Source organism: Camarhynchus parvulus, chromosome 2, assembly GCF_901933205.1.
Source record: "Camarhynchus parvulus chromosome 2, STF_HiC, whole genome shotgun sequence".
NCBI lineage: Eukaryota > Metazoa > Chordata > Aves > Passeriformes > Thraupidae > Camarhynchus > Camarhynchus parvulus.
In genome coordinates this window covers 87351897-87365776 of record NC_044572.1, presented here as the reverse complement: position 1 = coordinate 87365776, position 13880 = coordinate 87351897, and the positions used below count along the sequence as shown (strand labels likewise).

Sequence of the window (13880 nt, the reverse complement as noted above, 5' to 3'; positions counted from 1 at the left end):
TTCATGTAGCAAATAAAAAACCCCAAACCCAAGAGTCAATGGAAAATAGTCTATACCATTACTGTACATTAAACCTATTAGTGAAATCACTTCCCATGGAAGCAACAGGATGACAATTTAAACCCAAGCAGAAACTGTTTGTGCAGTGGGTACAATACAAAGCCAGATTGCAGAAGGATGATGGCATGATCTCATTTTTACTCAGAGTTACTGATGTAATACTACAAGGTTCAGTGGAGAGCTCTTGGTTTAATACTCCCAGTCAATCAAAACAGAGTTCCAGTTGCTAATAACATCAGCTCTCAGAATTGCTTTTAAACTGTTTATGAGACTGCAGAGCATCAGCAAAAAAGGTTTATTTTGGGTTGTAAAAATAAGCATATTTTCATGCAGGCTTATAGAATTTTAAAAACAAAATACTAGAGCAAATCTTCAGTTGGAACAAGTTGTTCATTCATTTCAGCAGAGCTGCCCCCTCATATTTATATATTTTCAATTGACCCTATCAGAGATGTTGGCAACTATTGCTTTTAAAAGATAAGCATCTCAACCTGACTTTATACTGAAAAGAGCCCTACCTTTCCAGTCCCCCAGCAACAAATGCCAAACAACCAAAACACAAAGAAACCAAAACCCATTATGCAACTCCCAAAACTCATAATACAGACAAAATATTAGTGTAAACCAGAATAGTTGATTTTAGTCGAAATATTTTGTGAATACATTTTTAGGTCGAGTATATTGGTAATTATTCTTCCATGACAATTGTGGAAAGAAAGGGAGCAGGGAAGAGTGGCAGACAAAAATAAATTTGAATTCATCTGATGAATAAATGAGTTAAGGTAAGCTTCCTTTTTAAACCTCTCACTTCATAAACCTCTTGCAAAAATTGAGGGCCTGCAGATTTTTCTTTTTAAGTCTATTGTCCCATTTTTAAGTCATGCCCTTTCTAGTATTAATTTAGAATTGACCAGACACAAACAAATTCCTGTTTTTCTGTCACATCCAAAGCCCATAGGAAGTGTAGAAGTCCCGTTCTGGGAAGGATAAGCTTCTAATTTTGCTGGCTTGGTAAAACTTCATTACACAAATGTCTTGCTGTACCACCTGAAGAGGCTTAGTCTGATCTTTTCACTACTGTAAGCCAGTTCTTACTTAAGTTGCACAAAAGCTTAAGGGATCATGGCTCAAATACTTTAAATTGACCATAGCAGGCCACAGGTGACATTCAATATCCCTAGGAAAGCAAAAATCCTTAATGGAACTTCTGCTAAATATTATTTTATTATTTTCTGCCTTGTGCTTTCAGATCTCTTCTGACCCCAGACTTACATGAAGGGGAACTAAACAAAAAATCCTCTGACAGCTGGGAGTCCCTGACCCATCCCAGAATTGCATGGCCAGTGAGCCTTTCTTGGTTCCAACCTGCATGTTCTCTAGAAATATATGCTGTAGTCCAAGGATAAGGATACTTTGGGATTGGGAGAGGAATTTTAGATACCATAGTCATCGTTTCTGCTGTTAACTACTGGGAGGATTTACATATATTTTTTGAAAGATGATAATTAAAAAAAATAAGATTACTATGATAAATTTAAAACAAATGGATTAATAAATAATTCATTAGTGTATAGATGGTGTAAAAGCATACTTCCACTTAAAGCAGATTAACTGGTATCTGAAATAAATTATTACAATAACATGCAAATGAGTTTTCAACTGCAAAAATATTTTATTCACATTGTTTGATATTTATAGCTGTGTTCATAGAGCAATAAATATCTTTATGAAAACAAAGGAATTGAGATTAATTCCATGCTGCTTAAGTGGACTTTAGGCTGTCTTCTAGACATATATGCAATTTTTAGAAACACTTCTCTCTGTAAAAAGAAAAAGCAAACTTGACAGGTGAAGATAAATGTCTTCATTTTCAGTTTTTCACAGGAACCTTGTCTTTGTGATGCCTACAGATAGCCTGCTAGATATAAAACTAAACAAGTTCCTGAAATTGGCTGTTAGGCATGAAGTTTTACAATATTGGATATATGTTATTTTGAAGAGATAAAAGACCCCCAAAACCAAAATAAAACCTCCATAAACACAAAGAGGACTTCTACTCCTAAGACGACTTTCCCCCACACCAAATTCCACTAGCTTAAATGAAAATGTGACTTTTAAAGAGGTTCACATCTTCCATAAAACATGACCCAATTATCAGGCAATAAAACCAAAGATCTCCCCATTTTCTTCTAATAGATAATAAAACAAAGACATGGGTTACTTTTATTGATCTCAGATATTTAACAAAAACACACATCCATTTTACATTTCCTTCTCTCTTTTCTAAAACTTCAGTATCTGAAGCTTCCCCTTCTTCCCAGTTCAGAGCCAGGGAAAAGTGCCCTTTCAGCTAAATGATCTTGTGCAAGCCTCTGTATGCAATCAGGTCAACGTGGATGTTCAGTAAAAGCTCTGACAAAAATCCCTCATCACCACAGTGAGGATTCTTTAGTCACTGGGCTCTCTGATACTGCTGCAAACTGATCTCTGTTTGTATCTGTTACTCCCATCTTCCCTATAAGCACCTGCATCTTCCTTCCCCAAAATTTAAGCTGAATTTATTGTAGCAAGTCCAGATATGAGCCAGTTCACTTTGGTGCACCTAGAAACTCAAACCCTTGTCTTCCATCATTACCTACAATTAATTCCATGCAAGATGATAGGTCAAGTGTAATAAAACTCCCAAACCTGTTGAGATCTCATTATATAATGATAGTAAAGGATTTTCAGAAGCATTCAAGATGCATACCTTCAGGAAACACAGACTCAATGCTTTTCTTATAAATGAAATTTCTGTTTATCTTTTTTTTTTTCATGGTCCCCCAATATATTTGGCTAATTCCTGAAAATGTAAGTTAAGCTTTGCACCTCCTATGTTTCCAGTGTTTCTTCATCATGTTTGACTGAAAACATAGATTGTAAAACAAATATCTGGGCATAGTAAATCTGGAATGAGGTTTACTTGGTGCTATAATGCATATTTTCAGTATAAGTTTTGACATAAATTATAGCATTATTTCATGTGCATGCTTTGTTTTATTTTGATGATTTAGTTAATTTTTTAATATAGTAAAATATTTGGTACTACTCACAAAGAATCTGTTAAACCGCATGAGCACCCACAAAGCATCACAGTTTTTGTCCCTTTCAGATTGTAGTCAAATAGATACTTTAAGAACACATGCAAGACTTTAGAGGCATTAAAAAGTTTACAGAAATTATCTTGCCCTGAACCAGTGCTCGTCATCTGAGTTCTGAAGTGGGGAGTTCACAGAAATTGAATAAGACAACAAAACCCATGACTCTCAGAAACAGAAGACTCTGCCTTGAGTAAAGAGAGCAGATTTAGCCCATCTCCTTTCCCAAAAGGACAGAAAAGTAAGAGGATATTTGTTATGATGGAGAACACAAGGACTTTTAGCCTTTCTGCACTACCTACAGTTTGCGTTCTTTGCTCAAGAGGTGGACCTTGAATAAACTCCTTGAAAATAAAACATCTGCTATCACTAATTGTATTCAAAATATATAGGAAGTTTCAGTATCTGGATGAATGCCTTTGCCTTAGAAAGAATAATAAAGAAAAGCTCTTTTCATGAATGGTGCTCTATTTGGAGCAGTGTCAGAAGTACAAAAACTCATTGACATTTGCCTCTGTTCTATGTCGAGAACATTTGGCTTCTGGTATCAGTGGCAGCAGAAATGACATCTTTAGGGCTGAGTGAAAACCTAAAATCTCTGCCAAAGCCTACATAAGAAAACAGCCTGGGATGCAATAGGCAAAGATGCTAACAGGACCAATGGCATGGTGCAAAAAAGATGCACCTCCAACACTCAAGCATGAAATAAGTTAATGTACACCCTATAATATACTATAGAAAACTACCATTAAACTGTAAAGCAAAACAAAGCTCCTTACAATACCTTTTGATTAAGCTAAAAATTCAATGTGTCACTGAAATTATCTAGTCATCCTTTCTTAATGTAATATCCGAGAATGTTATTTCCGGATATTTCTGTTCAACCTTAACTCTTGTTAAGAGTTTCTTTTGAATAAAAAGGTTCAATAGAACGAAAAGTATCTTTCCCCAAACTATCTGACACTGACCTAAAGAAGTGCCAAGAATCTAGAACTGCCAAGTTACCCACACACCTCTGCATTCTACTTGCAGCTCACCCTCACCATTGAGAAATTACACTGAATTCCCAGTCTGAAGTTTTCTCAGCTTCCAGTTGCCAGACCTTGCTTTTTCCTGATGATACAGAGCTTGGTCTCAAGTACCACCTCTTAGTGCAGCTACTCAGAGGTTTAACTTAAAAGCAATTTCCAAAGTGATTCCATTATCAAAGCACCATTTCACTTAGAGTTACCTGTGCAAGATCTTTTAAGCCAAGTTACCTATAAAGAACCATGACATCCCACAGGCCAGGCAAGCATCATTCTCAATATTATTTTATCTTTTCAGCTGCAAATAAGCTTTGGAAGAACAGTATGGAAGCAGTTAGTGTAGGCAAATTTCCTTCACTTGGCTTCAAGGATAGTGCTGCATGAGAAAAATAAACATGGTGGCCTTACTTACATTTTCATACACTTCCCAGATAGGACTCTGCAAAACATTTTTGTCCATTTATTTAGTTTCAGCAAGAATGCACAATTGAAATTATTTCAGCATTTTTCAGAAATCCGAATTTCTGTTAAGTATCAAGAGAGATGTCCTAAAAACCTACATAATGCCAGATTTTATTTTTCTGTTAAGCAGCAAAGCATTCTATATTTATGTGCATCAACATCAGGATCCCAGGGACTTTGCATAAACATCAGTTGAACAGTCATCTCTTAAATATTGACAGTAATCAAATCCCGTACTTCCAACCCTTGCATATGAGAGTGGTGAAAGTTTTCCTCTCTATCTTAGGACACCAATTTTAACATATATCAGTTGTTACTGTTAAGCGATACAGACATACAGTCTGTACTTCAGGATCACTGTTTCTCAACTAACTCAGAAACTGGAAGAGGAAAGAACTTGAAAGATCTGTCATTGAAATCTGAGAATTTTTATGACTCCCTGATAGATGTTTTCTTTTTGTCAAATATTTCTTGTCTCTCACAGAAGTTGTATGATCTTATGTATGACTGCTCTGTATTAGAGAGAAAATATGTATGTAAGAGAAAAGGCAAAATGTACTGCAACTCTACTGCAAAAACTCCAAAAAGTGCAAAGAAACAGGTTTAATCAATGGCCTAGAATAAAGCAGTAATAAGTGCCAGTCATCCCTCTCCTTCCCAAATCTATAGGGTGCTTGAATCATGCCTAGTTTTATACACCTACAAAAAAAAAAAAAATTGTCTTTTCTGCTCTCAAGAAACACAACACCCCTTCCCCACTAAAAGAAAAAAAAATTAAAAAAAAAAAAAATTGAACAATGGAAAGAGAAAAGGGTTTGAGGAAGAGTTTTTTTGTGTCGATGTTAAGGCTGACTGTACTGGTCACATCTGCATAGATGCTTTGGAAGTGATACCTTCTAACCTTTGATAACCTCCTCTAATTAAAGTTTCCCTTGAAACTTCTAGATAAACATCACTGAATGAAGTTGCGTAAACTTCTCTGGGGATTCTGTTGGGAAGTAGACATTTTACAACCAAAATGTGTCATGAAGCAGAAATAAGGCTTCCTAATTTATGTATAACTTATCTTGTATTTCCTATTCACGTTATGAAAAACTTGTTTGTTGCTTCTTTTAAGCAAAACAAGAAAAGGAAATGATCACCTAGATATTCTTCGAACAAGATGCATGATGAAGGGCCCAGGGAAAAAGCTCAGTGATCAAACAACATGATACTAGCCCAGAAAAAATGTCAAAAATACATGAGCCACACAAGTATGACTTACAGAAGATATTTCTCTAGCTGGAGTCTGTTGGTTTGAATATTACTATTTCTCGCAATCTTTTCTTGGAATATTGTTCCCCTAAGTGTTATTTCTTATGTTTTTATTCTCTCCCACAAGTTTAATTAAAACACAAAACCAAAAAAAGCAAACTCCTAATATTTTGAAACATTTTTTTTCCTCACTTCAAGCAAATCTGAATACAGGGTTCATTCATAGCTACATGTAGCAGACATTTGTTGTAGTCACTACAATTAACTTATTTTCTGCCTTTAATTTCCACAAATAGATGGTATTATGGCTAAACAGATCTAGTTTGGATGAATACTGAAAATTAATCTGTACAATACTTATTTTTCTCTCTCACTTAAGGGCTTGGTTTCAATAGGCAGCCAGTAGCATTTTCTGAACTTTAGGACAACTGTTCAGTAAGTCTTGTATCTCTACCAGCACTTTGCCTTGTTCTCATATCCCTTGGTCTGTGCAGTTAATAATGTTCCTGACTTATGCTGCAAACTTGAGATAACATTTGTGATAGGAATATACATTACAGGAAGTGGAATGCACTTCAGTCCACTAATCAAAGTGACAGCACACCCATAACAGCATCACTGCCACTGGCTGAGAACTTGATAAAGCGGCACTGGAAGTCCCATAACCCAGAAAAATCAAAATGTTTCATAGATGTGTAAAAATTCAGCTTTACAGAAAGATGCTCTTGTAGTTCAGATTGAACAACAACAGCCTTGCACATGCCATGGCTGCTTGCACCAAAATCCTGCTTATTGCAATATTTCCAAGCAGGGAGCAGGACCTGGCTCAGAGTAATTCTCTCTGAGCATCCCACATTCAGGCTGCAGTTGCACCACTCCCTAGAGGGCTGAAAATCTATTCTCTGCCTGTTTTCCACCAATGCACAAATGCAGAAGGAAAGACTATTATTATTAAAAAAAAAGGAGGAGGAAAGGAAATGGGATTAAAACTACACCTAAATGGAGAAGAGTCTGTTCCCTCTAAAAACTTACAGCACCTGCCTCCTGTCAATCTCTGTAGCAGAACAGGAACTGTTTAAACAAACCTGATTGAGGACTTACACAGTGGAGAGGCTATCAATTTACAAGCAAACAAAAAACCCCCACTGACAGAGTTCATTTTGAAAACATGTTACTTGGAGATGAAGACAGGTATTAAAACAAACAAACCAAATATTTTAATTTTGAAGCTTTAAAATTTTTCCTGAAAGGGGATTTCTTTTTCCTCAGTGTGTGTTCAGAAGGGACTGGCAAGTGTCCACCTGTTGTGAGGGCTGGCTACACTCCACTCTGTACTTAGAAAAAACCCTACAAAAAGAGAGAGTAGGCAATTGAGATAACCACCTCTATTTGCCTGTGCTTTATCTTTTCAGAATTTCCTCTCTTACACTCAACCTTGTACAGATACAAACATCACACAAGGCATTTATATCGCCCAATTTTACACAGCATGGTATCTTCAGATAACACAGATAAACATCTTTTAAATGGTTAAATGTCTGATCTGGTCATTGATAACTCAGTTGCAGATATTTCACCTCCATAAATATTTTGCAAACCTGTAAATAGTCTAAACTTATGAGGAAAAGAGAAACACCTCTCAGAATTTAATGCTTATTGTTGGGGGTGTGTCTGTAATAATACTGCTCTGTTTCTTTTATTTCAACATTCTAGTGCACTGCCGAAATGTAACCTGGAATAGAAAAGTATCAGTATGATCATAAATAGACAAGGAATTATATCCTAAACAGTACAGTACTATCCTGCCTGTAAAGAATTGCTTCCAGGGCAGTATCATCTCTGCAGAATCATTCTCAAGTGTTTCCTCTCATTAATTTATTTTTGTGACTGTTAGCAGCACACACACCAGAGCTGTCTGCCAGTAGACTCTCACAAGTGCACACACATACATCCAGATGTTGCAGATACATCTAAGAAACAAATTCAGCCAAATCCATACACAGACAAACTAAGAGGAAACTTTTTTTAGGATGAAGTTTGCTCTCATTTTTCTGATGTCAATTGGAACAACTTCCAATTACTTTTGCCCTGAATAGAGCTGGTACAAAGGAGAAGAAATTTTGCCTGACTTAGCTATGGATGAGAGACAAATAGGATTCTGTTTCTGACACTGAAAGTATTTTAAATAGTGCGAATGTGCAAATGTTTCTAGTGGATTTGGGAGATCTTCCCCAGAGTTTTCCCAATTAATTGTGGGACCCACACACACTGGGGGCACAACTGCAGCTGTCCAGCCCTGCCTGGCAATCCCACCGCATTACAGAGGGTGCCATTTTCAGCTCTGTCTCCACATATTTTCATCCACTTACCTTAACAGGGGGAAAGTAGATTTACCAATGGATTTTATAGCTTGATTTACAATGCTATTCTGGGAGAAAAAGCTGAAAATTTTCACAAACTGTTAGGAGTGTGTTAATTGCAATACATTACAATAAGCTTATTAAATAGAAGTCTGTGATTGAAAGTGATTGCACAGCTTCTGTTGTCTAGGTAATTAACAGCAGTGCATGGAGGGACCTGGTTGCAATACGTTTTAAGATTTTAAATACTCTCAAAATATTCCCCTTCTTCTTCCTTGCCCAGACCTAATCAGTTGTTATTGCTGTTCTTTATTACTTGTTAAGCACCTTCCCTGCGCTGGGTGACTGCAGGATCCTTCCTAGCAGAGCGAAAACACTATTTGAGTTTTAAGGAGTGTAAAGGGGATTCTTTATTCAGGCTGTGGGAGACAGAGGCCCTCTCACCTCCCTGGTCCTTCATATCACCGAGCAGGACCTCCATCATCCATGGTCTGACCCCTACACTCCTGGAAGGGCTGGAGGACCATACTGTGCTGGCTGCCCATCAGCAACAGGGCATCAAATGCAGACACAAGCTCCCTTCTGGCCCAGCCAGGCCACAGCTGCAATTCCCTCTTTCTGCAAGTATGTCTTGGTGGGTGCAGCCTCACCAAGACAGATGAATTTGGAATTTAGCAGATAGTTATCCCCAAAGTGATGTTCATCTCACATGCATTATAGTCCTACATATGCAGATTTTTTCTTTTCCACTTCATTACCAACACAGGTGACATAAGACTTTTAACTGGCCAGATTAAGTTCTGAGCATTCCTCTTTATAGTTTTCTTTCTACATGATCTAATGACATCTTTGTACACTTCCTGAGCTGCCCGCCCCTTTTTCCAAAGATGATACACCATGGTTTTTTTTCCTTTAATTCCTGTGAAAGCTCCCAGCTCAGCCAGTCCCATCTTCTTCTCTACCAAATTGTCTTTCAGCACATTCAAATCTTTCTGATCTCTCAGCCATTTTTTCTGGACATATATATTTCAACCCAAAAGTTAGTTAGCTTGAATGACTTCATTTTCCAAGAGAAAAAAGATTTATGGACTTCCATAAACCCCAGTACTCCTGGGTCTTTGGGCCAAGACTGAAATAGATTACTTAATTTGCTCAAATAAATAATCAATTGGACATTGATAGAGATTTTAGATTTGAATACTCCCCAAAAGGGCTATTTAAAAAATTTTTATTTCTATCTTTAAATCAGAATTATATGGAAATATATTTGCAGAAAACACATTTATTTTTAAAGTTGATTAAGGCAATAGCAAAGAAGCTTTAGTTTTGAAGTAGGAATAGAATAATCCATCAGACAACATTGTAGGAACACTGCACCATTTTGTAGGCAATGCTGCTCAGGAGAGTGGTGTCAGGGTCAGAGTTTCTGGAAAAGGAAGGAGTAGAAAAGATTCAGGCAGACAGCAGAGGAGGGTTGCCTTAGCTCTAGAAAGTATTTGCTTCCTTGACTCAGAGGCAGAGCTCAGTTTCAGTGTACTGTATGTATTCCTGCATCCATGGGTGAAAACTGGGTCTAAGCTGGCTCAAATAAATAACCTGCCTAGATGAGCTTTTTCCTAGCACAGGTGTTAATTGAAAAGGGAAAAACATCTGTCAAAAACCTAATCACTGCAAAGAGATGAATGTCACAATAAATTAACTAGTACTTAACAAAGTACTCATTCTCTGACAGTCTGTCACACACCAGTACAGGATACACACTTGACTATCATAGACTGAAAAATGCAAACCTGAAATTTTCCTTTGACACAAGAAATTCCCTAGGATTTTCACTTTTCCAAGTTTCTCAGCATAATGGAAGGAGAAATAACAAATCTGTATTACAACTTCATTAGAAGATTAAGCAATCTGCTTTGTCACAACGCAGGAACAATTTATTCATGCTGTTCCTCTTTTTGTCATATGTTGATAGAGACACAGAAATGTAAAACAAACAAAATAGGATGGATAGAATATACTTTTATATTTTCAGAACATCCATCTTCAGAACCCTTCAAAGACTCCTTCTTTGATTCATCACCTTCTGTTCCCTTCTAAAATTGCCTGGTCTTCTTCCCTCCTGTTACAATGCCTCACCTTGGCCTCAGGAAAAGTCTTCAATAAACCTTCTAACCTGTGCTCAGATGTCACACAGCAGAGCTTGCATCCTCTTTCCCTTCCCAACCTCTTCCCTCCACAACCCTTTCCCATAAAAAGAGCTGTTGTCAAACTGATGCTATTTATAGGGCTACCAGCTGTGGAGAGAGAGACAGCAGACAGGATTTCTGAGTAGTCTTTGGAGGAGACGCTGAGACTCTCACCTATCTCCTCTTCACCAAATTGCATCTCTGAGACTGTTCCCAGTCCTGGGCATAAAACAAAAGACACCTTTCTTGTACATCTGGAGGGACAGTAGATTAGTTATTAAAAGTATTACTCAGTACATTTACCGCAGGGTGTGCAAAAATAGCTTCTTCAAACACCTGACATTTGTGACTGCTACCCTTCTTGCAAATGGCTTTTCAAATAGGATTTTATCAATGCTTTCTTTTCTAAAAAAGGTTTCAAGTCTCTCACATAAGTTTCAGAGAGTAGGCACTATCTACACCTAACTACTTTTCTGTGACCTCAACATCCCCCCAAATGCCCTTTAGAAATGTTTGCACTTTGCAAACAATCAAACCTAAACCCCACAAAATTTTGGATTGAAATTCCAGAGAGCCTACAGAGTTATCCATAAAAGCTTCAGTATATCGGACATATCAGAATAAAGTTAATCTGTCTCCAACTGGAGTGTTTTCAAGTTGTGTCCTATTTCTACACATTGCATTTCTAGTCTATTTTTTTCCTCCTGTAGTTTGACATATTATGCAGCTTCTTTTTCTGGAAAGGATTGATACCAGCAATCAAGTACAACAACTGTCCCACTGTTCCTGCTGTCATAAGCATTCTGCTATTACTGTACATATCCTACCCTCTACCACAAAACATTCCTGAATCTTTCATGCATCTTTCAGTGCAGTTCAATAAAATCATCTCCAAACAGGGAGTGTGAAACAAGCTCTGCAATGTTCTGCTTCTCTACATTGCCACAAGCTGGTCATAGGTCTCAGTTGTTCCAAATCTTTCTCTCAATTTATTTCTGCCTGAAGATCAGTGCAGCCATATGGCTTCCATTACCTATTTCCTCCAAAAAACCAAGCACATACACCCATACTTGCCCTGCCTCCACGTGCCCAGTCATGTTAGAGGATTCTAGCAACCCCATACAGTTTAGCAGTCTTGGCTTCATGTGTAACACAGATTCCAGCAATTCTCCCTCTCCTTTTTCAGCACTGGAACAAACAGCAATGCTAAAGCTTATTTGCTTCTCTGTTTGTAAAACCAATGGTAGTAAACAACAGCCTACTTTAAAAAATGGAGCTCTGTTTCTAGGTTGCTGTGTAAATTAGATTGTAAGCATATCCATATTTGAAGGCAACAAACAAAGAACCGAGCAACAACAAGTGAAACAAAACAACATATCTGGCCCAAGTGCTAACCTGAATAGCATTAATGTCTGCAATACATCAGAAAACATTCAAAACTGGTTTGTTGTTGCTCAAGTGTCATTGTTCTATTGAGGCAAGGATCAATAAGTCTCCAAATGACTTGACAGCTGCACAGAAGAGACAAGCATGGGAGTTAGTTTCACTTGAAAGAAGACCACAGAAGATTAATTTGCACCAGAGACTCCTGTGCACCTTCACGTTTCAGAACAAGAGCCCAAACACAGAGTAGAGAGCAGAAAAGTATTCCCCCTCTACAGAGAACAGGAATTTCATCAAGGTAGATAAACTAACTTGACCTACAGCTAATGTTACTTGTCTGAGAGCTAACAGATGCATCAATTAAATATGTTGAGGCACTATTTTAGATGGCAGCTGTGATGCCAGTACACGAACTACCTGGGTAATTTCCTTAGTCCTTCATTAGGATCTCTCTCTCTGATTAGCAAAAATGTGCGTTGTGTCTAGCTGGGGTCTCAGAAGCAAAGTTACAGGGCTAGAATGAAATTAGCTGGCTTGGAAACTACTTCCTTATATTAATTTCTTTGCATATGTGGTTTTCCAGCAAAAATAAAGGATGAAATATTTTACAAGTTTAGGATACCTGTCCCCAAGCAAAACCCAAAAAGAAAGAAACAAACAAAAACCTAATCACCAGACTTTTCATGGCCAAGTAAGCATTCAGCTTAAAAAAGACATAAAGGGAAAAAATTAAGCCATAATGTTTTATTTAACTGGGTCCAAACTAAGAGGGAATTTCAAAATATTATGCCAACTTTTTATGCCTGAAGATATATAACTTTTACCAGGTGAAGAATTTATTTAAGTAACAGTTAAATTATTGGTAGATGCATTAAAATTTGCAAAGCTGAGCTTTTTCTGCCTGTAATTGTCAGCATTTCATGGCACAAATCATTCTTCTTTCTTTGTGTGCCACCAAACAGATGATAGCTTCAGTCTCTGCATTCTAAAAATCTGCTCTCAGTAAGAATACCAGAACACCAGTAATTCTCACAAAGCAGAAGGTCCGTGGAAAAAGGATCCAATACTCTGTGTTCAGCCTTCCAGTTTCCCTGCTGTTTTCCACTGGATTTCTGGCCCCATGACATCAGTCCTTCCAGCTACTGGACCAGTTAGAAACGTTCAACAACCATCCCTACTTGACCATGGAAGGGAGTTACAGGCTGCTTTCAAATTCCAGAGAAAGAAAGTCCTACCAGTCCTTCCGACACAAGGTACTGGAAAATAAAGTCTCCAAACATCCCACCTTAAATTTTTGCATGGGATAAACTTCCTTAAGACCCTTCCCTATTTCTTTCAGGACTTGATAGGAGCTCTAAGCAGGCTCCACATAATACAGTGTATGAACACAAAGTGTGTATGGGGTCTAAAGCAAGCAGTTTTACTGTAACCAAGTCTTGTGCTATAGCACAAGGACTGAGTGTGAACAATGCACTCACCATTCCTCACAGCATCTCTGGGCAAGGACTCTGTTGTGGGGAGAAAAATAGTAGAAACTGTTGGGTTTCACCTTTACTGTAGAATAAATTTGTGACAAAATAGATGCTTAGATGCTTTATGGATGCTTCTGTATTACCCACATGGAATACACAACACATGGGCGGCACTAGTGTAGTTGAGAGCACAGAGAGTAGCTGATTCATTTGTGGAAGACTAGTGAGACCTACAGAGGAGTACCATGGGTACACTTGGTTCAAAGGAGAACAGGAGAAGTTCTGGTGTCACTATTCGCTGCACCATTTTTGACACTGACAGGTGCCTCCCATACAGCAAGTTAAATAAGGTACATTTGTGTGCCCTGCTAAAAGAAAAAAAACTGAGAAAACAGTCCTTACAGACATTCCCTTTTCCACCGTGGTACAAGCAGTCACCAAGACATTCTGAGAGAGATACTGAACAACCACTCTCCCTCCCCCAAGACCAAGAGACTATTTTGAAATGGTGGGTACACTGTATTTTAGAAAATTAAGG

At 37.7% G+C, this 13880-nt stretch overlaps 1 protein-coding gene across 1 annotated transcript in view; it reads right to left on the bottom strand.

The window, feature by feature from the left end:
* LOC115912108 (poly(rC)-binding protein 3-like) overlaps positions 1–13880 on the bottom strand; it is a 484737-nt gene that overhangs the window by 325671 nt on the left and 145186 nt on the right.